The 25,938-nt window shown below is 42.8% G+C and overlaps 1 protein-coding gene and 1 non-coding gene across 5 annotated transcripts in view; one reads left to right on the forward strand and one right to left on the reverse strand.

Annotated features, from left to right (window-relative positions):
• The window catches only part of LOC126470417 (amidophosphoribosyltransferase-like), a 262,045-nt gene that overhangs the window by 202,452 nt on the left and 33,655 nt on the right, over positions 1-25,938 (forward strand). The window contains exon 1 of one of the 4 annotated variants that reach the window (XM_050098274.1): positions 8,627-8,707. The exons of the other annotated variants lie outside the window; for them this stretch is intronic. The gene's annotated coding sequence lies outside the window, so the exon portion shown is untranslated. Of the gene's footprint in view, positions 1-8,626; positions 8,708-25,938 lie in introns of those variants that run through there. 4 annotated transcript variants of the gene reach the window in all.
• On the reverse strand, positions 14,485-14,558 carry Trnat-ugu (transfer RNA threonine (anticodon UGU)). The gene has a single exon. It is a non-coding gene; the product is annotated as a tRNA-Thr (tRNA).

Genomic DNA, 25,938 nt, shown 5'->3' on the forward strand with positions numbered 1-25,938 from the left:
ATTACAGTCATCTGTGATGTGTCTATTGTGGAGTTAACAATTATTTACAGTTAATGACTAGCTTAAAATGGACCATAACTTCGTATGAGATCTTGTAAACGTGCATTAAATATGTGATGCAAGAAGATGTAATGTCAGGCAAGCTGAACGAATATACAGAGAAAAATTTCGCAGGAGGAGTCATCCTAATAGGTGACTGCATTCCATCACCCTTGGTTACTTTTGTTGATATTCATCTTGTAATATCTTTTCAGGGAACTGTCCATTCTGTTCAGCTGACATAAAAAGTCATTTACCGTCTCTGACAAAATTACAGTGTCATCGTCAAATCGTAAAGGTTTTCTTTTACTACTTTTCCAATTTTCTTCTTGGATTCGTTCACAGCTTGCTCAGTTCCAGATTAAATAACGACCCATGGTCTGGTACACCGGCCAGCCCGGTGGTGATTTTTAGGCGGTTTCCACAGTCGTTTAGGCAACTAATCGGCTGGTCACGAATCTCCGCCTCGGACAGTGCGATAAACATACAGATGTACACTTACTCAAATGGTTCAAGTGGCTCTAAGCACTATAGGACTTAACATCTGAAGCCATCAGTCCCCTAGACTTAGAACTACTTAAACCTAACCAACCTAAGGACACCACACGCATCCATGCCCGAGGCAGGACTCGAACCTGCGACTGTGGCAACAGCGCGGTTCCGGACTGAAGCGTCTAGAACCGCTCGGCCACAACGGCCGGCTGTACACTTGCTAGCCACAACATTATGACCACTGACCTAATAGCCGGCATGTTCACCTTTGGCACGAATAACAACGGCGACACGTCATGGCATGGCAGCTGTGAGGCTTTGTAAGTCGCTGGAGGGAATTGGTTCAAATGGCTCTGAGCACTATGGGACTTAAGAGCGATGGTCATCAGTCCCCTAGAACTTAGAACTACTTAAACCTAACTAACGTAAGGACAGCACACAACACCCAGCCATCACGAGGCAGAGAAAATCCCTGACCCCGCCGGGAATCGAACCCGGGAACCCGGGCGTGGGAAGCGAGAACGCTACCGCACGACCACGAGATGCGGGCTGGAGGGAATTGCCACCATATCTGTGCGCGCGCGCGCGCGCGCGCGCGCGCGCACACACACACACACACACACACACACACACACACACGTCACCTAATTCTCGTAAATTCCGAGGAGGGAAGCGATGAGTTCTGACGCCACATTCAATCATATCCCAGGTGTGTTTGATTGGGTTCAGATCTGGTGAGTTTGGAGGGGGGTGGGCAGCAGCGCATCAATTGGAACTGCCCGCATCTCGTGGTCGTGCGGTAGCGTTCTCGCTTCCCACGCCCGGGTTCGATTCCCGGCGGGGTCAGGGATTTTCTCTGCCTCGTGATGGCTGGGTGTTATGTGCTGTCCTTAGGTTAGTTAGGTTTAAGTAGTTCTAAGTTCTAGGGGACTTATGACCACAGCAAGTGAGTTCTATAGTGCTCAGAGCCATTTGAACCATTTTCAATTGGAACTCGCCACTGTGTTCCTCCAACAACTCCATCTCACTCCTCGCCTTGTGTCATGGCGCATTATCTTGTTGAAAAATGCCTCTGCTGTCGAGAAATATGATCGTCGTGGAGGGGTGTACGTGGTCTGCAGACAGTGTACGGTACTCCTTGGCCGTCATGGTGCCTTGCATGAGCTCCTCTGGACCCATGGATTCCCGCGTGAATGCTCCCCAGAGCATAATGGAGCTGTCACCGGCTTGTCTCCATCCCGCAGTACAGGCGTCACGGAGCTGTTCCCTTGGAAGACGACGTATTCGCGTCGTCCCACCGGCACGATGAGAAATGTATCTGGATTCATTAGACCGCGTATGCTCTGCCACTGCACCAACGTCCAGTACCGAAGGTCACGTGCCCATTTCAGTCGTAGTTATCGATGTCTTGGTGTTAACATTGGCACATGCACGGTTCGTCGGCCGCAGAGGCCCGCCGTTAGGAGTGTTCGGTGCTGTGTGTTCAGAGGCGCTTGTACTCTGCCCAGCATTAAAGTCTGATGTTAGTTCCGCCACAGTTCGCCGCCTGTCCTGTTTTGACAGTCTGCACAGCCCACGACGTACGACATCTGTAATGAGGGGTGGCCGCCCATACCCATGACGTCTGGACGTGATTTTACCTTGGTATCGCCACGCGTTGAAGACCCTCATCACAGCATTTCTCGAACACCCTACAAGTCGTGCAATGTCCGAAATGCTCGTGCCGAGCCTTCGGGCCCTCTCAATCTGCCCTCCGTCAAACTCAGATAGATCGCGCGCCTCCTCCATTCTCTACACACGGACAGCACGCTCACTGATACTACATGCACCGTGTATGTGTTTGACTAGCAGTCACTCCTCGCCAGGTGACGCTGCTATCGCCTGGATGTGCTTGTGTCTATAGTAATGATCATAATGTTCTAACTGTTCAGTGTAGAAATGAGGTAACACACAGAACAAAGTTTACAGGATTCACAGACAGATGACGCGCAAACTACTTCGAAAGGTTCCCTTACTGTCAAATTACAAAAACTGTGGACCACGTATGATGATGGGATCTCTCTCTCTCTCTCTCTCTCTCTCTCTCTCTCTCTCTCTCTCTCTCTCTCTCTCTCTCTCTCTCACACACACACACACACACACACACACACACACACACACACACACACACACACGAGAGGGAGCTGAATCACTTACTGGGCGAAGTACCATCGAATCTGAGAATTCTAGCGCAGAATACCACACTATCGTGCTACAAAAAGTAACTGTGATAGCAATTTATTGAATGTCTCTTTCGAAGATAATGAGGTCAGATAGAGGGACGTGTATTGTCTTATTTTCCTGCACTAGTGAGATAACGGAACAGGGAAAAATGGAAGATTAGACTTTAACGACCCCTAGACGACGAAATCACTAGAGACGGAGTACAAAATCGGAGTGGGGAAGGATCAGGAAAAAAATCGTTCTTGTCATTTTCTAAGGAAGTATTCCGAAATTTGCGTTAAGCGATTTAAGGAAAGCAAATAAAACCTAAATCTGTGTGAACGGTGATTTAAAGCGTCGTTCTCCACAAAATACGAGTCAATCTTCAGTCTCAAATCGTGGGCTGTGTAATGTTGTTTGTAAAGGCATCCTTGGTCTAGTCCTATTCATCGCGTTGTTGACGTGTCGTGGGCGAAAAAGCAAAAGTGCTTCCGTGTTGCGCACAGGAATGCACTACAGCCGTGCCAACACATTGGAGACACCTACATGCATATGCACAAGACGTTGTGCAGTCTGCGTTCAGAAAACAACAGAAAGTTTGTTGCTGGAAAAAAAAATTTCAGATTTGAGACTTCGTTCTACAGCAACGGCCGGGAAGGGTTTCAGCTTTCTCTCCATAATACGCAAAATGTTCATTAAAACCTTTACTAACCATACAAAGGAACATTGTAATTTAACTGGGCGAAGGAGCAAGCTGTCTTTAGAAGTGGACGTAACTACTTGCTAGTCATAAATTAAATTTTGGAACACTTAGTATGAATTAATCACTTCGAATTCTTAGATTTTGAGACTGTATTTGACTCGATGTCAAAAAAGTCTGTACGTTTTTATAGACGACGTGTTTATTACCTTTGACCTACAACTTTTGTGTTATTGTTTATACGCTGGACATGTTTAGGAACAATTCGATTATCAGCAGGTCATCTTACGTTTGTAAGTCGAGACGATCTGTAAACTGTCCTTCATTTGTATTTTTATTTTGGGCCGGACGATTGTAGATAATGGAGTTGTTTCGAAACATGTCCACTGTATGAACAACAAAGCACAAGTTACGGCTAAAAAATAATAAACATGAAGTCTTTAAAAAAAATTAGTTGGGAGGCGCCATGTGAACACAACGTTCGATGTTAAGTACTTACAGTCTCACAGATACAACTTACGAGATTCATCTTAATTCAGCACAGTGAAGAACATGTCCGTCAGTGATACTTCATTAGATTTTATCTAGATATTGTGATATTCAGAACAGAAAGACTAGGCAGACGAGGAGATTCCTTTTCACCAAAATAAATCTCTGCCCTCGTAGAGGTAATATTGAAATACATAAGCTGGGAAAACGACAGGGTAAAATGTGGGAATGGAACGTAGGTGAACTAGCTTCGTTTTGATGAAGATTTTTCCTCTTTAGTTCAGACAAACGTGAACAAGAAATGGGAGGACTTAATAGATCAATGTTGAAAGTATACCTGAAAATCAGTTAGAACGCCTAATATAATTTATATCTAACACATCGAAAATTAAGTTGTAGAAATAACCAGTGAAATCATAAAACCTGGTAACGAGATTTTGCAGTGGAGGGTAGTACCTTCATCAGTGGTTCCCAAACTGGGGTAATTACACCTGAGGCGTAAAGCAGGATTCGATTGTGTTTCAGCCACGAAACCAAGTTGTTTTAAAAATATTATTACTGTAATCGCTATTTCGTAAGGCTATAATACTGATTACGTAAGTTAGGAATAACTGTATTTTTTAAATACTAACATTAACGTGTGACACAATGTGGTGGAGATTACAGCTTGTGAAACGAATGTATGAACATCGTCTTCTTCACACAGTCGACCCGCTAGACACATGTTTTGTTCTGTGTATCATGCAATTATGACAGTAAACTGGAGACATATACATCACACGTATCTCATTAAATTGCCTTCTCAGAGTTGTAGATAGTTCCTACAATGGACCAGAAATTGCTTCATTATTCACTTCGCAAAAAGTAAACGAACACAGCTGTAGGACCTACATATTATTATTATTATTATTATTATTATTATTATTATTATTATTATTAGTAGTAGTAGTAGTAGTAGTAGTAGTAGTAGTGGCAGTGGCAGTGGCAGTGGTCTGACACAAAGCAGCTTGAACTCTTGCAATTTCTGCCAGTTCAGACGTAAAATGTCTAAGAAGTTAAGCATTTAAGTACTTTGCAAACAATAAGTATAGTAAAAACATTTCCAGAGGAGGAGTTGTAGGTAGCACTCGCCATGCACTGAGAATTGCTTCACCATAAAAAAAGTTAGAAACGAACAGTACCAATTGGCTCATTAGCCGTAGTTTAATGAGACCCCTAAGAAAACTAAATATCATTTATTTTTCGTGATTCTAAGAATTAAAGTTTTCAAGTAACATTCTTTTTCATTCTGAAGTTCAGTAGATGTTGGTAATTGTCGGGTTCTAGCTAATAGCTAATATCAGATTGCACTCAGCGGTAATGGTCTCGTAAAAATTGGGAACCATTGGCCTGGACGGACAGGAAAAAATAAAATGAAGTAAGTAAACAAAATAGTGACAATGGCCTTCACAGCTTTTGGTTAAATGAATAGTTTTCAAAACTTTTCTGAAAAGGGAAGTTTACTATCAGTGTGGGTTTCCAGTTTTGACTTAAAGGCAGTGAGGCGGGCTGTTCTCAGCGAGGAATGGCGAGTTACATAATGGGAATTACTATGTTAGGTAGGACAAGAGTCAAATCAGGGAACAAACTAGTCATTATCTTCCACTAACGTCTATGCCTTGTTGCAACCATTCACTTCTTTTCTGGATACCACTGTTCATTTTAATGTTGTTTCGGTTCCCCATGCTCTGCACCAGTTCTTCTAGTGTCTTCTTTCTTGGTTTTCTTCTTCCTTTCTTCCGAATGATTTTGCCCTGAAATATTCTGTTTGGAAGCTCTTACGCCTTATAATGTGCCTCAAGAGCGAAGATTTTCTTTTTCCGATCGTTTTAAGTTGCGTGAAACGTATTCGCCATTGCAAATATGAATAGCCATCAGCTGTACAAGGGAATGACGACAACAAAAATTTGTGCCTGACCGGCCTCGAACTGGGATTTCCCGCATTACGCAAGCGTTCGCCTTTACCGCTTTGGCTATTCGTGCACGACTCACAGGCAGAAGCCAAACTTCGATACGTCGCCGTTCCTGTGTCACAACTTGTACACACATTATGTAATTCCCGCACAGGGAAGGAAACCTTAATTGAAAGTGGCTGCCTCGTATCGGCAGATGAATGAGATATTGCGGGAAATACTGGTTCGATACCCGGTCTGGCTCAAATTTTCATTGTCATTCGCTTATAGAGCAGATGGATAACCCGCCAGGGTAGCAGAGAGCGCTAACGCGCTGCTTCCTGGACTCGGGTAGGGGCGCCGGCCCCCGGATCGAATCCGCCCGGCGTATTACCGACGAGAGCCGGTGTGCTGGCCAGCCTGGATGTGGTTTTTAGGCGGTTTTCCACATCCCGCTAGGTGAATACCGGGCTGGTCCCCACGTTCCGCCTGTTACACAGCTCGCAGGCATCTGAACCTATTCACACTATTTCATGAATTCCACTAGACACAGACGGTTGGGGTACGCTATTTCCGTCCTGAGGGGTAAAGGGTGGCGGCAGGGAGGGCATCCGGCCACCCCTTAAAATTAACATGCCAAATCAGATTAACCGTGGCCGACCCTGCGTAACTGCGGGACAAGGCGCAAGCGATAGCTTATAGAGCAGATGGTTGTTCGCATTTGCAACTGCGAGTACATTTCATATATTTCCTAACAGCTGTGGACGCTGCAAGGCCTCTTCCTGCATGTCCGAAGGAGGACTGCATCGCTCTATTTAACAGCAAAGGCACTGCAATATCGTATCGTGTTTTGAGGTGGTTTTTCGGTGTACATATTCCATTTAATACCATTCCATTTGTCTTCCTTTATGTCCAACTGGTTTTGGTCATCGTCCTCTATCACCACATTCTTTGCTTCTAGACGTTTTACATCATCCTGTAAGAGAGTCGAGCTTTCAAAGCTATACTGCAACATAGTCCATATCTATGTTTTGAGAAAATAATTTTTTTCTCGTTGTTTGAAAAAAGAAAAGGTTCAAAGGGCTCTGAGCACTATGGGACTCAACATCTGAGGTCATCAGTCCCCTAGAACTTAGAACTACTTAAACCTAACTAACCTAACGACATCACAAACATCCATGCCCGAGGCAGGATTCGAACCTGCGACCGTAGCGGTCGCGCGGTTCTGGCCTGAAGCGCCTAGAACCGCTTGGCCACACCGGCCGGCCGTTGTCTGAAATTCTGTTTGTTAAAACGTGTGGTTATCAGAGTGAAGCTGACTAGTGCATGTGGCTATGGGAATGGATGACGGATGAACCAATGAAGTTCTATGTTGTATTCCGCGAGGCAAGAGAAAGCAGATAGGACGGCCCGATAAAACATGGATTGATAAAGTTAGAAAATGTGCATGTACAACATAGATGCATATCGTAATGCAAAGGAATGTTAAGGTCGGAATTCTCATGGAACTGTCAATGGAATGGAGCGCCAAAATGTAGGTTGTTCGGGAAGAAAGTTTCGACGTTGACGATGGTCTGACGACTGTGGAGCCGTCCGCTAATATCGGCAGTTATCCTATCCTCGCCGCGCATAGTCTTCATTTCATTGTTTGCTTTCTTTCCGAGGCACATTCAAAATGTCTCGCTACTGCTTGCATATTTTTCCATAACTGTTCAACAGAAGAGGCCGGCCAGATCATTGAAAGCGAAAAGTGATTTAGATTTTACAATCTCAGCAAAAAGAAAAAGCGTACACCGTGCACGGATAGGAACAAAAATTGATGAACAATTTCAGTTAAATAATGTCAGCTCCATTGAAGGAGACAAAATTGTTTTTGACATTATTTGGTTACCAGAAAAAAAGAAAAAACAGAATGGACTTGTTAAAAAAGCTCAATGTTATTACCTTCTAAATACTGAGTGACGGATTTCTATGTATAAATTTCTTCTAGCAAATACATATAGCTGTTTTAAAATGTTTGGACGACACTTTTCCTATTGTTTAACTTCTCAGCAATTTACCATACAAACTAGTGAAGAATAACCATTATGAAATTTGCTCTAACCATTAATGAACTCAGTCGGTGCTAGTTCCTTAGTTCGGACTTTTTGTATGACGGATGGTTTTCACCTGGTCTAAGGGAGGAGACGTTCTGTTGTCGTTTCGTCTACCGTAAATACACCTCGAACTGACGATGACGTCGCTTTCCTATCCGTTGACGTGCAGTGTGAATCGATCTTCGTCCTGTAGTGTATGAACTATGGGCCACGAATTTCCTTGTCTGCATCAGGCAAGATATTACTAAGAATTGCTATGTGTATCAGCTAGCGATCTAGAAGAGAAGAAAGCATAGCCAGTGTAGTTGAGTAAAGGTCTTATCGTGTTTACATTACGTCCTAACAGAAATAAATAGTTGCTGACATATCGATCCTAGCAGGGGGCCGTTTTGCCGAGTTGCTATTAATTAGCGAGATAGCAGAGTGACATCTGTTTTGCAACAGAGTAATATCGTTATTCTGTGTGTGTGTGTGTGTGTGTGTGTGTGTGTGTGTGTGTGTGTGTGTGTGTCGTCTATTGTGGTGATGTGAAGTAGGAGACACGGGGGCAAAGTTCATTGACGTTGTAGACGCTTATGCCCCCAGGAGAGCAGGCGATAATACTTACGGGGGGCCTGTCATCTGTGAGGGTCAGGCGGAGATACGAGCAATCGTGTTGCAACAGAAGTATTTGTTCTGTTTACTGTTGCTGGGCCGCACGCGCCGCCTGCAGAAGTCTTCTCTCGCCAGTGATCAGGCTTATAGGGGTTGCCCTAAAGGTGCGTTCACATGGGCATATTTTACGGCAGTATGTGCCCTTAATTAGTGTTGCTGTCAACATTGCTGCAAATCGGCTTCAATCCACCGCAGTGTTTTCGCATGACCCGACAACATTGCTGATCGAGCTAGCTGTTGTCTAGGTGTGGTCGAGGTGCTGGCGTTGTCCGTTAGGAGCGGAGGATATTTCTCGTGTCCAAGCCATATCTGCCTCTCTCCTTGTCTGTAAATGCATCTCTCTCATTCTCACCCTTACATCCTCATTTTTTCTCGCCGATAGCACTGCAGCGCCAAGTGATGTAATCTGAGCGGTGAAACCGTATTATTTCGCCTGTGGTCGAGATTTGGTGCACATTCGTAGTTTCACTCGATTTGTTAATTCCCTGCAGGAATGTAGAATTAGACAAACAAGAGAACCATGAATTTCATGTGATACTTACACGATCGAAAGTGTTGAACATAATAAGTAAGATATACAAAGACCGTAATCTGAAAAAGGACATTCTCTCTGCTACCGCCATATCAGAAGATGATCTGCAACAGTGAGCCATAGATGTATTCTACGTAGTTTCTTAAAACATTTAATTTTTTTTGTGAGCTTCATCACGTGCGTTTCCGTGTTCATGGACATAAACTCACCAACTGCTCCTTTTTGATTATGGTCTCTGTTTACATTATTTTCCACGTCCCGTAACTCTGGTCGTAGATGTGTCGCATTTATGAAATTAATAGTTCTCTCACTGCACTGGCGAACCATGATAAAGTATTAACATAAGTATTTGATCGTTATTTCAAATTTATTCCAATGAATTCTGTGAATGTTTCTACCAAAGCATTGCAAACGTCTGGTGCCAAGATACAAATATCGGTCACAAGTCGGCTTTAGAAGTAGGTCAAACTTCGGTATGAATCACCAGTAGCCAAAAACCATGAATGATTGCCGTTCTGATTGTAAATAGTGGACTGTCTTTCACATTGGTATCCGCTTTACAAATTGTCAGGCGATTTCTTTTTACGATATGTTCAAAATCGTGTTTCCTGAAAAATGTATGTATCCACCATCGTCAGTTCACGAGTTACAGTTTCGGGTTCAGTTCGCTTACTTAGAAATGAACGACTTACAAAGCCTAGTTTCTCGTTTTATTGCTAAGATTTCCCGTTTTGGAATGCAAAAAAGCGGAGAGCCGAACATTTCCATTACCATAATTCGCTTTCGTTTATTTGGCAGCAGTGCAGTGGTCTTTGTAAACCTATCTGCTCCAGCAATGTCGCAGACGTGTGGCTGCAATTCGTATGGCCAGCAACTTTTCCGGACAACATTTCCAGACCATATTGTCGCAACATGCAGTTTCAATGGCTCGTTTGAACGTACATTAAAGCTCTGTATGGGGAAAGTGTGGCCAACTTGCCATGGCTTGCCATTTCGGGCGCATCGTGCTGCAGGTCCTACAGTGACCGCTACAGTATATTTTGCCATTTATATTAAAGAAGAGGGCTCAGCTACCTCATGTATTACTAACGTAGAGCACTAGCTTAACAACTGAATGTCTTGAAGCCTCAGCAACAAAAAAGTAAGCAAAATGTTTCCAAAAATATCTTTTGTGTGTTGGATAATCCCCAGTTTTTCGTGCTGCTATCATTTATCATCATTGACAGCGAACTCAATAGTGTTGTCGTGGGCAGCTTTAATCTGATTATTTATAATCCTCAGCAAGAACAGTAGAAAATGGTGACCAACATCAAGTCGGAAAACAACGTCGTCTCCTTCCTCCTTCCTTTATGCAGTAGGTGAATAAGGTCCAGCTCGTCTCTTCCGTGGTCTTCGCCTCCGTTTTGTCCCTCGTGGTTTGTGGTTCAATTGGCTCTGAGAACTATGGGACTTAACATCTGAGGTCATCAGTCCCCTAGACTTAGAACTACTTAAACCTAACTAACCTAAAGACATCTCACACATCCACGCCCGAGACAGGATTCGAACCTGCGACCGTAGAAGCAGCGAGATTCCAGACTGAAGCGGCTAGAACCGCACGGCCACAACGGCCGGCCGTGGTTTATGGTCAATAATTTTTTTAAAGTCTATTTTCTTGCATTATGTCTATGTGCTCCCATCATCTGTCTTTATTTAGGTCTGTTTTCTTGTGTATTGACTTAACTTGTTACTAATTCCTAGTGTATTCATTCCTGGAGCGATCTTCTCTGGTGCACCCTAAAGCTCTAAGAAGAAATCTTATTTCCGCAATCTGGGTCGTGCTCGTATCGTTTTGTGTGGGAACCCGGGTTTCAGATCAATACAGCGTAATGGGTACTGCCATGACTTAGTAAAACTTCGTCTCTCTCTCTTTCGTGGCTTTTCTTGTAGCGTATTTCCAATTGTTCCACAGATTGCGTTAAATTTGAGGATATTGTTTTCAATTCCGATGTCGAAATTTCTTCCTATGTCAGAACCAAGATCCGGAAAGTCGATTACTTGCTCCTGTATTACTGCACTTATTACAATTTTACATCCTACAGGTGATTTTCCCTTGAATGCCATAACCTTTGTTTTATTAGAGGAGATGTTCCTTTTATATTTGAACATCTCCACTTATAAAACCAATGTTACAGCATTAAAGGGAAAGTCACCCATGTGATGTAAAACTATAATAAGTAATGCAGCACTGGAACAGATAACCCAGTTTGAGCGTCTCGGCAATATTTTTACAAGGAAAAATCAAAGCTGCGGGACGAAAACCGGAGTTACGGAGAAGTTTTTGTCAACGAAATTTAAAATAACTAGCTGAACAAAGTAGTGCAGAAACCATCTGTCTCCGACCGCAAGGTTTGTTTAAGACATAATATTAAAAGATATTTTTCTTGCAGACTTTTTTATTACACTGTTTTCGTAAGCATTCGTTCATTAAAGAGACGAAACCACATCATATCAAGTGCTGCATGTATAATAGTATTGTTGTATTTTCACTTCAAGCTAAAGCTCACTTTTGTTCATGTTTGCTTTCAAATAAAATAGGTTTCAGGAAAGAATTCTGTCTTTAGCAGAGAACGGTTGAATGTTTCGTAAACAGTGATACAGTGTGTGTGTGTGTGTGTGTGTGTGTGTGTGTGTGTGTGTGTGTGTCCAGTTTCACAGACGCATGACAACTTGGAAACCAAAAAAATTGCAGATTCAAGTGACCTTGAAACGCACCTGCACCCCCACATTCATCCCAGGATTTGTAGTATGTTGTTCGTGGCGCTATTGTACAAAAATTTCCGACTACACGAACTGGGCTAGTCCCGATATTTGACCTCCTTTGGTCTCTATTGATTGGGCAGTTACGCCACGATTGTAGTCGGATATTTCGTTAACGTTATTAATTTAAACGTGCCCATGATGGTAATGAAAGAAAAACGAATTTTGTAAACGTTACGCTAAAACTAATTACTTTGACAATTCCATCCACACCATTACAACTACATTAGTTTCGTAGTCATAAAGCACGACGAATGCAACGGTGTAATAGTTTATTTGATGCTGTTAAAATTCACAAGATTGTTAGGTAAAATCTACACAGACGTAAGTTTTACAGTTTGTAAGTTCTCGACTAAGGCGGTGGCGTAATAAAAACAGTCAATGAAGACCAAAAAAGACTGGATGTGGAAGATATTCGCGCAGTCGCAAATTTTTATACAGTTGTAGGAAGGAGTGCCACGAAGTACGGCCTCTAGTGAAAACGTATCGCAGTACAAAATTTAACTACATTAAATTTTTACAAAGAGTTCCTGTTCATTTTTTCTGCAGGACTAATACGAGAGCTGTTCAATAAATAATGGTTTTTTATGGTCATAATTTCTCGCTTATAAAATTTAATCTTATGATATTCTGTTAGCTTAATGTGCAACAAACACGTCGTAGTAGTTTCATTGTTGCAACCCCTGGTTCCCGCCTGTGAGAGGCAGGCAAGGTCCGATATCTTCAGTATCGCGTGCCGCTGCAATGGAGGTAACACGCGAGGAACAACATATGGCTTTGAAATTCTGCTTTCGTCTCAACAAATCTGTAGCTGAGGCCTATCCAATGTTACAGGAGGTCTACGGAGAGTCTGTTCTTCCCTGCAGCACAGCTCGAAGGTGGTTTAAAACGTCTAAAGAGGGGAGACAATCAATTTGAAAGGAAGTTGAACCCTGTGCTCCAGTTACTGCTCTCACGGAATAAAACATCAACACTGCTGCTGTCATTGTGAGAGAGGATCGACGAATTACCTTAAGATCAGTTTCTGAAATACTGAACATTTCATTTGGTGCCACCCACGCGTTGGTGACAGAAAAATTACACATGACAGGTGTTTGTGGGCGATGGGTTCCAAGACTGTTGATTCCCGAACTAAAGGACATTCGTGTGTAGGTCTGCAGTTAAAGTTTATGTTAAAGGAAGATCCGGAGTTTCTTTCAAATGTAATCACTGCTGATGAAACTTGGCTACATCGTTTTGATCCTGAGAGCAAACAGCAAAGCTCAGTGTGGAAATCTCCTTCATTACCAACCCCCAAAAAAACAAAAGTGGTTGCTTCTGCTGGGAAAGTTATGGTCATCTCATTCTTTGATATTCATGGGATGGTTTACAAAAATGTTGTACCTGCACACACATCAGCAACTGGACAATAGTACAGGGATGTCCTAAAAACATTGCAAGTTCATATCAAGCGCAAAAGACCACATTTCCGTGAAGCAGGCTGGATGCTGCACCACGATAATGCGCGGCCGCATATTGCCAGTGTTGTTGCTGAAGATCTAGTAAAAATCAACGTGAAGTGCATCCGTCACCCTCCCTTTAGTTCGAATTTAGCCCCATGTGACTTTTTTCTATTCCCTAACATGAAGAAACGCCTTCGTGGGAGTCATTATCAATCATCAGAAGCAGTGGTGAAGACTGCTGAGGCGATTTTGAAGGACCTCTCAAAAAATGGTTTCCAGCATGTACTTGAAGACTGGCAGAAACGGTGGGACAAGTGCATTGAATTCATGAGAGACTACTTTGAAAAGGACCATCAAAATTACGAGGATGAGTAAAGGTATGTTGTCAAAAACAAATATGATCATTCTTTATTGAACACCCCTCTTAATTTGCGCATAGCGAGCGAGAGAATATGAAAACCCGGCGCGTAGTTCTTGAAGGTCAGATATAACATTGCGAGTTGCATAAAACGACATCGGAAGGGGCAGATGTTCAAAAATGGTTCAAATGGCTCTGAGCACTATGGGACTTAACTTATGAGGTCATCAGTCCCCTAGAACTTAGAACTACTTAAACCTAACTAACCTAAGGACATCACACACATGCATGCCCGAGGCAGGATTCCAACCTGCGACCGTAGCGGTCGCGCTGTTCCAGACTGTAGCGCCTAGAACCGCTCGACCACGCCGGTCGGCTGGGGCAGATGTATTGCCCTGTTAAATGAGGCACTATCTGAAAAAAGGCTGCACCAATATATGATTTTAACGTGAGGAAGAGATTGGAAACGGCCTCTAAATGTTCAGATATGTAAAACTGTGCATTTCGCAAAACGAAAACAAAGAAACATAATGTCCTGTGTCTACAGTATTAGTGAGTCACAAGTGGACTCAGTCAACTCGCACATATACCTCGATCTAATATTTTATGGGGGGTATGAAATCATCCCATCGGTTTAACTCATAGGTAAAGCTGGTGTCAGACGTCAGTTCATTGGCGAGACACTGGGAACATACAGTCAGTCCCGACAGGTGTTGTTGATATACCTCTATGTGGACAGCTGAAAATGTGTGCCCCGACCGGGACTCGAACCCAGGATCTCCTGCTTACATGGCAGACGCTCTATCCATCTGAGCCACCGAGGACACAGATGAATAGCGCGACTGCAGGGACTTATCTAGACTCACATTCCCAACTGTCATTAATTCTACATATGTATTGTACCTTATAGACATTTGCCCACCCACTCATTACTCGCGCACGCTTTGGCGATTCCCGTAAGAGTTTGGGCAACCTGTGCGCATTCGCACTGACGAAGGTCAATGTCTGGGTAGCCTTTAACTATATATACGAAGACAGTAACTTGTTCTCGAAAGAACAGTAACTGTTCTTTCGAGAACAAGTTACTGACTTCGTATATATAGTTAAAGGCTACCCAGACAGTAACTGTTCTTTCGAGAACAAGTTACTGACTTCGTATATATAGTTAAAGGCTACCCAGACATTGACCTTCGTCAGTGCGAATGCGCACAGGTTGCCCAAACTCTTACGGGAATCTCCAAGCGTGCGCGAGTAATGAGTGGGTGGGCAAATGTCTATAAGGTACAATACATATGTTGAATTGTGGACAGTAGGGAATGTGAGTCTCACGGGAAGCGTGCAAGGGATAAGTCCCTGCAGTCGCGCTATTCACCTGTGTCCTCGGTGGCTCAGATAGATAGAGCGTCTGCCATGTAAGCAGGAGATCCCGGGTTCGAGTCCCGGTCGGGGCACACATTTTCAGCTGTCCACATCGAGGTATATCAACAACACCTGTCGGCAGCTGAGGTTGTCAGTCATCATTTATTCCAGGGAAAAGCTGCACGGTCGTCAACAGTAACTGTTCTTTCGAGAACAAGTTACTGTCTTCGTATATATAGTCAGTCTGCGAAGGATACTGCTTGCAAATCACTTGTGCGTCCCATCCTAGAATTTCGCTCAAGTGCTTGGTACCCATACCAGATAGGACTAACAGGAGATATCGATCATGTACTAAGAAAGGCAGCAGAATGGCCACACGTCTGTTTAAAGCACGGGAGAGTGTCGTGGAGATGGTGAAAACCTGAAGATGGAATATGTCACGCGGAAGCCTACTCACAAAATTTCAAGAACCAGTATTATGTGAGAGATCTAGGTGTGTATACTGAAGCTTTTTGCGTATCGCTCCCGTAGGGGCAGCGAAGTTAATATTAGCGTAATTACCGCCTGGAGAGAGGCATTTAAGCAGTCATGCTTCCCGCGCTCCACACGCGAAAGGAACGGGAAGACAGACTAATAAGTGTTACAGTGGGAAGTACATCCTGCCATTCACTTGAGAGTGGTTTGCAGAATATGGCTATAGCTTATCGTATTGGACTTTAAATGTGTAAACTAACTTGCAGAGCCAGTTGTCGACGACCTAAAATTTATTTACTACACGTGCCAAAGCATTAAGTCATGTCCCTGTTGCCGACTTTGATTACACAGAAAACCATAAGTTAACAAATTGTCCATATTTTATTTCGTTTGTGTCTTACGAAAAATGAATGCATAGTTACGAAAAATAGAATTCCTTGACCCAAATGGTGTAACTGAATTTGTATGTGATTCGCAAACGTGCGTCTTGTAGTCACCTGTCTGAGCAGTCCGAAACATTAACTACAGCCTCGTAGTTAATTTATTCACTGATGTAATGTTGCTAACCGTTAGTGCCAGTTTCAGAGTGCTGGTAATATACACTATCTTTTTACTGAATCTGACTTTGTCTCAGGAAAGATGTTACGAAAGCCTTTACCAGTCCATGAAGGTTTTTACATTATAATTTCTTAATCTTTGATTAATGTTTGAGTTTAGCGATAATCCTCTTCGCCACAGTGTGATTTTGGTGATGAAAGTATCAAAAAGTTGACTGACTTGGTATACATCCATCCTTTGTCATACGGAATAATATTCGGGGTAATACAACTTTTAGGCACAAGATATGCTTTCACAGAAACGTGCTATAATATGTAGTGTGTATTTTAATTTACTCTCATAGGAAGTCTGTAGTGAACAGCTTGTCACAATTCTAAAATAATAATAGATATGATAAATATAACACCAGCAACAAAAATGGCCACCATTACCTGCAAGTTGGCCTTCCTCTTGCACAGAAATGAACAAAGCCATAATAATATTTGACCACCTTATTCTCGAATTAACGGTACTGTCGGACAATGATACTGTTTTTACAATCAAATATATATCATTTCTGTTTGACATCTTTTACTCTTTAGATGATGATATGAATAGGTAAATAGTTGGGTTAAATTCATTAAAATTTATTGTAGCTTAAGATCGAATTTAAAATCCATCTATGTTTACAGTTAGCCATTTTTTACCAATAAATGCGCGATATTTGTAAATCTCTGGCACATTACGCATCAAAGCGAGTTGTTGCTAGTATGATAGCCGGAGCCTGCAAGTAATAAAATTAAAGGTTTTCTCTCTAACGTCCTGGACAAGATGGCATTGAAGTAACGCGTGTAAATTTGATTCAGGATGCCCGTCGTAAACACCCACATAGAAGTTTTAAATCGCCCGAGTCAAACAATGAAATCGTTTCTAATTTATGCCGGGATTGATTGGTTCCGTGCTTGGTCTCTAAGGAAGTTCCTATCGCCGACCTGTAGTAACAAGAAGACGCTATACATTAGATGCCATGAATCTCCTTTCGTTCGGAATAATCTGCCAGATTTGTTTCAGATTTTATGTGAGGAGCTCGTAGTGTCTGCACGAATTTATATCTAAATATTGGAATAGTAGAGCCTGTACAAAATTAAGGTACACTGTTTTCATATCAGAGTGCTTGAGTCAGCTTCGCTAGACGTTCGTAAAGCATGGACGACATTCTCAACAGTGGATGAGAGTTTCGACATTATACCGCACTAAATGATTACGCGTTCACCGTGTTAGCACAGTTGGGCCGCCAGGTGAACCTGACCTTGCAAGTTACATACACCACGCTGACGGATCTTAGTAAACCACCAGTCTGCCTCTATCTAGCCATGTATTCTCATCGCCTTAGGAAAATTTTCACTTTCTTTCACGTAAAAATTGTCAGTGTCTGTCCTTGTATAAAAAACCGAGTTCATAAACTCGTGGTTACTATGATACGAATGGTGGCAGTTTCATTTTCGTAAAACACAAGCCACTGAAGTCTTTACCTAAACATGTTTTGGCACTTGTGTTCCACCATCACTGCGTCTTTATTTCATGTCTGAAAATGCTTTACACGCAGCGGAGATTATAAATTACTTTTGGCTAATACCAGTGCGATTTTTATTTCTTCTTTTTAACCTTAATTACCATTTTACTTGTTCGTTGAGTATGCGCAGCTTGTCAACTATAAAAATAAGATTCTTCGCATAGGTTAATACAAATTGCTAAAATAGCCTTCAGATGAGCGTGTCGTGTGAAAATTTTCGCGAGCTCATACTTCGGCGAAGGCTGTAAGTGCCTTTACAAAAAAAATCGCTCAATACACGCAGTTGAAGTCAAATTTAATTAATAATCGCCTACTCACTAAAACACTCATGTTGTTGCAGATGAAGAGTTATTTAAACACAGCGAATAAATCGACCACAACCACAATAAAACAGTAATTAAATTATGAAGCGAAGTTAAAGTTACAGTAGTAACAGAAATAAGTAGAGACTCTCATCATTACTGCCGTTATTCGAATATATTTTTAAACTTTCAGATATTAAATAAATACGTGATGATGCAGTCTCATACTGGAAGGTGAAGAAACCTTAATACATGATACAATAAAAAGTACGCCCTGCAATACCCATTACAGTGACTCGCGGAATATAGATCTACGTGTAGGAGTAGGTGTGCCGGACCATGTCCACACTACCACCCCTCAAAATATGAAACACTGTTTTTTCGCGCTGTGTAAGATAACATTGCATTTCACTAAAAACGAGAACGGTATCTTCAAGCATTCACTCAACACACTAATTATGGTAATAATTATTGTCGAATTCATGTCATCTGTGTACTTAACTTTCACTATACGCTCACTAGTCATGACATTTGAGGACTAAAATTTCACGAATGTACCGGGATACAAGCAAACAGAAAATATGTTTTGAAGAATGTAAGTAGATAACAACTTTGTCTTACACCTTTCGCTTATTGTTTCCAGATGGTACTCTCTTCTTTTGGTGCAACTGAAGGCTCACTGTCAAAAGCTTCTTCCGAGTCTGTAAACGGAAGTATAGGCTCCAAAGTATAGACACTCTCCCTTCTCAGTAAATCTCTTTGCTAGAAGGGGTAAGAGTTCTATTGCATCTCTTGTCCATACAATTCTTCTAAACCCAATTTCTTCCTCAGCCGGACTTCCTTCCATTTTCCTTTCCAGTCTCTTGTTTACGATCTTTAATATTATGTAGGCAGCATGCGAAATGAGGCTGATGGTTGTGGCAAAGTTGTTCTACAACGGCTGGTTGTGTTTTGTGTTTTCTTTCTTTGCCGTCGGGGATTTCACGCCATGTTAGCCCTTTGCTTTTGGTAATCGGCAAACTGGAGAGTGAGAGTGAGTGCGAGAGAGAGAGAGAGAGAGAGAGAGAGAGAGAGAGAGAGAGAGATACGATTTTCTTCTCTGTTTGTTTAGTTTAATGTAGCCGGCCGCGGTGGTCTAGCGGTTAAGGCGCTCAGTCCGGAACCGCGCGACTGCTACGGTCGCAGGTTCGAATCCTGCCTCGGGCATGGATGTGTGTGATGTCCTTAGGTTAGTTAGGTTTAAGTAGTTCTAAGTTCTAGAGGACTGATGACCACAGATGTTAAGTCCCATAGTGCTCAGAGCCATTTAGTTTAATGTATGTGTCGTGTGTAGCGAATACTCAAACTTGCATCATCTTACAGATTCTCGCGCGTGAGAGTCGTGGAAATTTTCATCTGCCCTGGTAGGGTTAAGATAACAAAGGACGTTCGCTGCGTTATTTATGTCTTCGGCCATAAAATGTATTGCTCACCACAGTTCGGTTCTGTTAAAACGCGAGTTCGCGCGTAGTGTAGACCCATTTCTACAAGTTTTGCTGCGAACGTAAGAAATTCTACAGCAAACAGTCTTATTGCAGAAGGTGAGACTTCCAGGCTTCACGAAAGGTTCTCGATTTTGTATGTGGATATACACAGATGAGTCAAAAAATTACGACCACTGCTCACCTCAAGACGGAATGCTACCTGTTAGTGTTGCGGACACGGGCACGTGACGCAGTAAGGACATTGTAGAAGCGGATCAGAGACGTATGGGGAATCATTGTAGCGACAGTACAGCCGCAAATGAGGAGATCCAATGTCGTAAGCGACTCTGACAAAGGGCCTATAAAGGCCACGGGTCTGAGAACGAGCATCTCGGAAACAGACAAGGCGGTAGCCTGTTACCGTGCTGCTGTTGTGAGCATCTATGGAAAGTGGTTGAAGAATGGTGAAACAACTAGTAGGCGACAGGTGTTGGACGATCACGCCTTATCACGGGATGTGGAGGTCGGAGGCTCGCCCGACAGGTAGATCTGAAGAAAGAGGACAATCCTTGTCAGGAACAACTGTTTCGGAGCGTACCGTTCACCGCACGTTGCTGAACGTGGAGTTCCGCAGCAGATGACTTACATATCCCCATGTTGACCCAACGGCATTGTCAGTTAACCGTTGCAGTTGCCACGAGATCATGGAGATGAGACCGTGGATCAGTGGGAACATGTCGCCTGGCAGGTTGAATCACGTTTCTTGTTACACCAGATCGACGTTCGTGTCTGGATACGCAGTCATTCCGGCAATCGGCTACTCGAAACATACTACGCGCCACGGACGCGGGTGTTGGGGACGGGTCGGGGCGTGGACTGTTACGGGACACAGACCGGTGGTGGGCTGTATTATGCTATGGGGAACACTCACGAGGGCATCTTTGGAATCTGTGACAGTAATTGAAAGCACCATGACGGCTGTGGACAACGTGAAAATCACTGTGGATCACCTGCATCCCTTCATGTTTGATGTATTCCCCAACGGCGATGGCATCTTCCAGCAGAATAACTGTCTGTGTCGCAGGGCCAGAATCTGGCTGAAGTGGTTTGAGAATTCACTCATCACGTTGAGTGTTGGAGGCCAAAGTCGCCTGATTTGAACTCTATAGAACACATTTGGTTTTTCAATCTTCGCCAGTTCCGCGCCCACAAACCACCGACCCGCAATTTACGGGAATTGCGTGATCGGTCATAGGCAACTGCTGCCACAAAACTCCAGGGACCTACCAAGGGCTTGTCGAATCAGCGCCACGCTGAATCGCTGCTGTATTGTGTTCCATATGTGGACCGGCAGAAAACTGAACAGTTGGTCATAATGTTTTGGCTCATCAGTGTATTTCGGTGACCACTAGTGAAGATCAGTGTCTGTCTGCTAAACGTGTGAATTTGTTGAAATGCAGTGCATGTTTTGTGTGTTTGATAGAAGTATGTAGCGCTGAAGGGTGGTTATCAGCCCACCGTTTATGTGAGTACGGGCGACCATTCCGCAAGCACTGCATCCGAACGGAATCACAATGCGATTTTCTAGTAATTAATCGCTTGCTTTGAAGTGTCTCTGTTATTATGGTTCTGCATGTACAGTGACTGTCAATTAAAATAACATTCCACGGTGAAATATGATTTAGAGAGTGGTCTTGTAATTGGTGTAGGACCCACGAATACGAAGTGAGAGAATACGTAGTGTGTGAGAACTACACGGCATAACAGTGTAGTCGACTTGTCGGGTGGTGTTGAGGGGATTCGATTAATAAATGAGACTCTGAAAGCAGTAGACGAGATTTGCTATTTGGACAGAAATAGAACTGACAATGGCAGAATTGTAGAGGATATAAAATGTTGACTAGCAGCTGAAAAAAAGAGCTTTACGTTAACATCCAATATAAACTGTTTGGAACTATTTTCAGAAAGCGTTTGTCAGATAAACAGTCTTATATGTAACTGAAAAATGGACAATGAACAGTTTAGACAGCAAGAATGCTTCAGATTAAATGGGCAGAGCGGCTAACTAATGAAGGGGCATTGCATTCAGACGACTAGAAAAGTGCTTTATGGCTCGACTAAACCGAAGGATTGTTGATAAGACATACTGCGACAAGAAGGTGCATTTAATTGGTAATGGACAGAAGTTTGGGAAAAAATTGTAGGGCTGTACCAAGGGTAAAATTCAATAGGCAGATTAAAATGGATGTTGTCTGCGTAAGTTATGCGAAGATGAAGAGGCGCGCAATTGATAGATTAGCGCGGAGAGCTTCATCAAAACAGTCTTCTAGCAGAAGACGACGACAAACTACATTTAATACCCGACTGAACAGTTGGTTTAGATTATATTGTACCCGACCTGCCACTCAAAGGTTTTAAGTTGCTGAGAATTTAATGAATATTAACCATCTGTATTCTAGATTTAAATAAAAATAATTTTTTTCTAAGATGATTTTCTCTTACTAATCTCCACTTTTCGGAATATAATAAATACTCAGTTCGGTATTATCTGTATTGGATACTTTTTTTTTTTTAGAAGAGGGTAGACTGAAACAAATAAGGCTGATACTAAATTGAATTCTCCAGACCGAGGCTTCTTGTAAATGTCACGCAGATGATTGTGTGTGAGTGGGACAACGGAAAATTTCAATCTGCTTTTAACCTAGCCTTCACATCTGAACGATCTGAAGATTCGCCACGAACGACACGTGGTTCGGATCGCACGTTAAACGGTAGGTCCCACTTCCCTGGTAAGATTACTAGGGAAGACATCCAGTTGAAATAATTGCACCAGGACGTCAAGCCTCATGGAATTAATGTGAGAACAGTGTGTGTGTGTGTGTGTGTGTGTGTGTGTGTGTGTGTGTGTTAGTAATTGCTGACAGCCGAAGTATACAGTATTTCAGAAAGAATAGTAAATATTAAGGAGGTGGTAGTATAGACTAATTCTAATAATTTTTGTTTGTTGCAGAGATAAAACTAGTTACAGAACGAAGTTTTCATTTCGCTTGTTGGTGCTCCAATTGCTATAGATTTATTTATAAACTGCCACTTTTCTTTTAAAGTTGTGTAACTACGTGTGAGTTTACATGACGAATATTTTTTTTAAACAAACGCGTCTCCGTAAATGTGTGGTATGATAGTCAGTTGACTAGGCATTTATTGTTACCCCTTCGCCTTATAGGGTGTCAGACCATCCAGACTTGGGTTTTCCCTGACAGCCGATTTACTTCCCCATCCTTGAAACATTCCGAGCTTATGTTCCGTCTCTAATGACCTCGATGTCACGGTATGTTAAACCCTGATCTTTCTTCCTTCCTTTTACAGGGCGTCAGTATGGCTTGGTTCAAATGGTTCTGAGCACTATGGGACTTAACTTCTGAGGTCATCAGTCCCCTAGAACTTAGAACTACTTAAACCTAACTAACCTAAGGACATCACACACACCCATGCCCAAGGCAGGATTCGAACCTGCGACCGTAGCGGTCGCGCGGTTCCAGACTGTAGCGCCTAGAACCGCTCGGCCACTCCTGCTGGCGCGTCAGTATCTACACGTTGTTGGGAACGAGCTTCTTGTAGTACTGAAAGGGGTTTATTTGGGTAAAAGGAAGGGTATCGTGAAGGGGTCCCTACACATCCAACGATCAATTCGTATCTTGCTTTTAATTTTTCTGCTTAGACTTCGCCATTCAGTCGTCTCCACAGGCAAAAATTTAAAGGGGACAAGGTCTGGGGACTGTAGTGGTCAAGGAACGACCATTTCTGCCGATCCATCTTCCAGAAAATGTTAGACTTAGCAACTGGGCTGCTACCAAGTCTTCGAATGAAGCACTAGTGAAACGGTTTGAATTCACGAAATCCGGGGATGTGTGGCACTGTATGGCAGTATCGTTCATTTTGGGAGAGGCATATGGGGCCTGAACATGTCATAGCGGAATGCCAAGACTGGTTGTCAAAATAACATACCATCTTAGGTACACGGCTGTTGGAAAATTTAATTGATATTGACAATTACACGTGGTAGTGTCAAGATAATTCGAAAGTGCATTAAAGTCTGAGGTGGAATATATGAAAGTTAGCTTCGATTTCAATCATTTGTTGTTGTTTAACCCTTTTGACTATAATTTCTGACACGTTGGTTGGTTGGTTGGTTGGTTGGTTGGTCTGGGGGAGGGAACCAAACAGCGAGGTCTTCGTTCCCATCGGATTAGGCAAGGATGGGGAAGGAAGCCGGCCGTGTACTTTCAAGGGAACCATCCCGGCGTTGCTCCTGACTCGTCAGTGGATAGTTAACTATTTACTTCGGGGCGCAGAATAAAACTTATTTGCTGCAAACAAACTTCACTGGATTCCGAGTGATATGAAAAATCTGAGACGACGATCTGGTGGAGTAGGGTGGACGAAATTAGAAAACAAGCAAGAGCAATTTGAGTACGTAGATCTGATGTCGGTAGCCTTTGAGCAGTATGGGACTCAACTTCTGAGGTCATTAGTCCCCTAGAACTTAGAACTAGTTAAACCTAACTGACCTAAGGACATCACACACATCCATGCCCGAGGCAGGATTCGAACCTGCGACCGTAGCGGTCTCGCGGTTCCAGACTGCAGCGCCTTGAACCGCACGGCCACTACGGCCGGCTGATGTCGGTAGTGCGTGGAGATTTCCGGAGGGGGGCCTTGATCCAGCAGTCGATGCCAGATGGCTGATAAGTTTACAAATTCCGGGATGGTTCCTTTGAAAATCAAACTATCTGATTTCCTTAGCAAGTCATAGTTCGTGCTCCGTCGCTTGTGATCACATCGGTCGATCTAACGCAGCTGTAGTGCGTAGTTAATGCGGTTAAACTATTCTTAGTTCAAAGATGTAATAATACGAGGGACCTACAAAAAGTAAGTTACGGGTTATTATGACAGGCAAAGTAACTTTATTGAATGCTACACTACACTTCAAAGTGATACAAATATATGACACAATTTTTCAGCAGTGACAAAGTCTCTGTAAACGAAGGTGGGAACGTTCCACCATTCTCCGGTAAAATAATTTTGGGTATCAGGCCGCGTCATTGCATGCTAGTAAAACATCTAAATTGCCGACGTTTCGACCGACGTACTGGTGTTTTCTTCAGGGCAGTTCATCGAAGACAAACCATCTCCTCGGTCAAAGAGCTATTCAAGAACCGCTGTGTGAACATCCTCATCGTCGAAGGACCTGCTTATTGCTGCGAATCAGTTCCTCGATTGCTGGAAATTGTCGTCTGTTGTAGAAGTCGACGGCTCTCTTTCCCGATAGGCATCACCCACGTCTCTGCGGCGCTGTCAAATTACTGGCAACATTTCACTATTGTTTGACACGACATTGCATTTTGTCCATATACCGTCAGAATTTCATTGTGAAATTGTGCGCAACTTAGACGCACTGCCCACAAGAACAGCAGTGAAGTTTGGAGCAAGTTTCAGTCAAGGGCGCGCATGTGATAGTTTGGGGGGGGGGGGGGGGCTAGACTTCGGGGTATCGAGTATTTTTAATATTCTGGAAGACGAATGGCGGCTTATAAGTGGCCATAAAAATTTTCGTTTCCGAGAATATTAAAAACCAGCCTAATCCCGACTTTTAAATCATTTTCTTGGAAGAGAAGGGGGGGGGGGGAGTGCTCTCCCACCCATGCCAGCACTATTTCACTCCGACACTGTGATGTACCGCAGCAGATCTGTGTCTACTGGAAACCTGGAAACCCAAAACATCCTGACAATGCGCCCCTTTTTTGTGCAGTGGTCTCATCGTGGAACGATATGCGGAGTTTACTTTTTCAAGTCACCTCGTAAATGAAACATTTATTTTAAAATCGGAAATGTATTACTGAATAGCTTTCTAATCGGTATAATTTTCACTGCACAGCTTCTTAGCTATCGCAATCTAACTGGATACAGGTACCCTCTCATTTCCAGTTCCACTTTAATTTTCACGCGATATTTACTCTTATTTCAGTGATTCCTGAAATCCCAGCATAACACAAGTACTATGTTGCAAATAGAATTAATGTTCGTTGAACTTGACCACTGGGGAACATACAATCATGTGTTACTGATATCCAAAATCACTAAGTTTGATGACGCCAAATTTTGGCTTCAATGGGCTGTCGCAAGACAGCTCTTTTTTCTTCTAAATAAGTAAAATTAAATACAGCTTTGGCTCCAAATGGTTCTTTAATCCATGTAGATTTGTCGCTAGTATCTGCTTGAAAGTATTTTTTGAACGATTTGATAAGCTTTGATAGGTGGTCTTCAAAAGCATATTTTATATTGCAAGACAATCAACTCCATTAGAGTTGATTAACTAGTGCAACAAGGGAAAGGAAGCATTAATACCATCCTCACTAATTTTTCTTTTGCATAATCGTATTTTTTCTGAAAGGCTGAAATCTTCTCGGTTAATTTTAAAATAGGTATGTTGTGCCAC

Source organism: Schistocerca serialis, chromosome 3, assembly GCF_023864345.2.
Source record: "Schistocerca serialis cubense isolate TAMUIC-IGC-003099 chromosome 3, iqSchSeri2.2, whole genome shotgun sequence".
In the NCBI taxonomy this organism is placed as follows: domain Eukaryota; kingdom Metazoa; phylum Arthropoda; class Insecta; order Orthoptera; family Acrididae; genus Schistocerca; species Schistocerca serialis.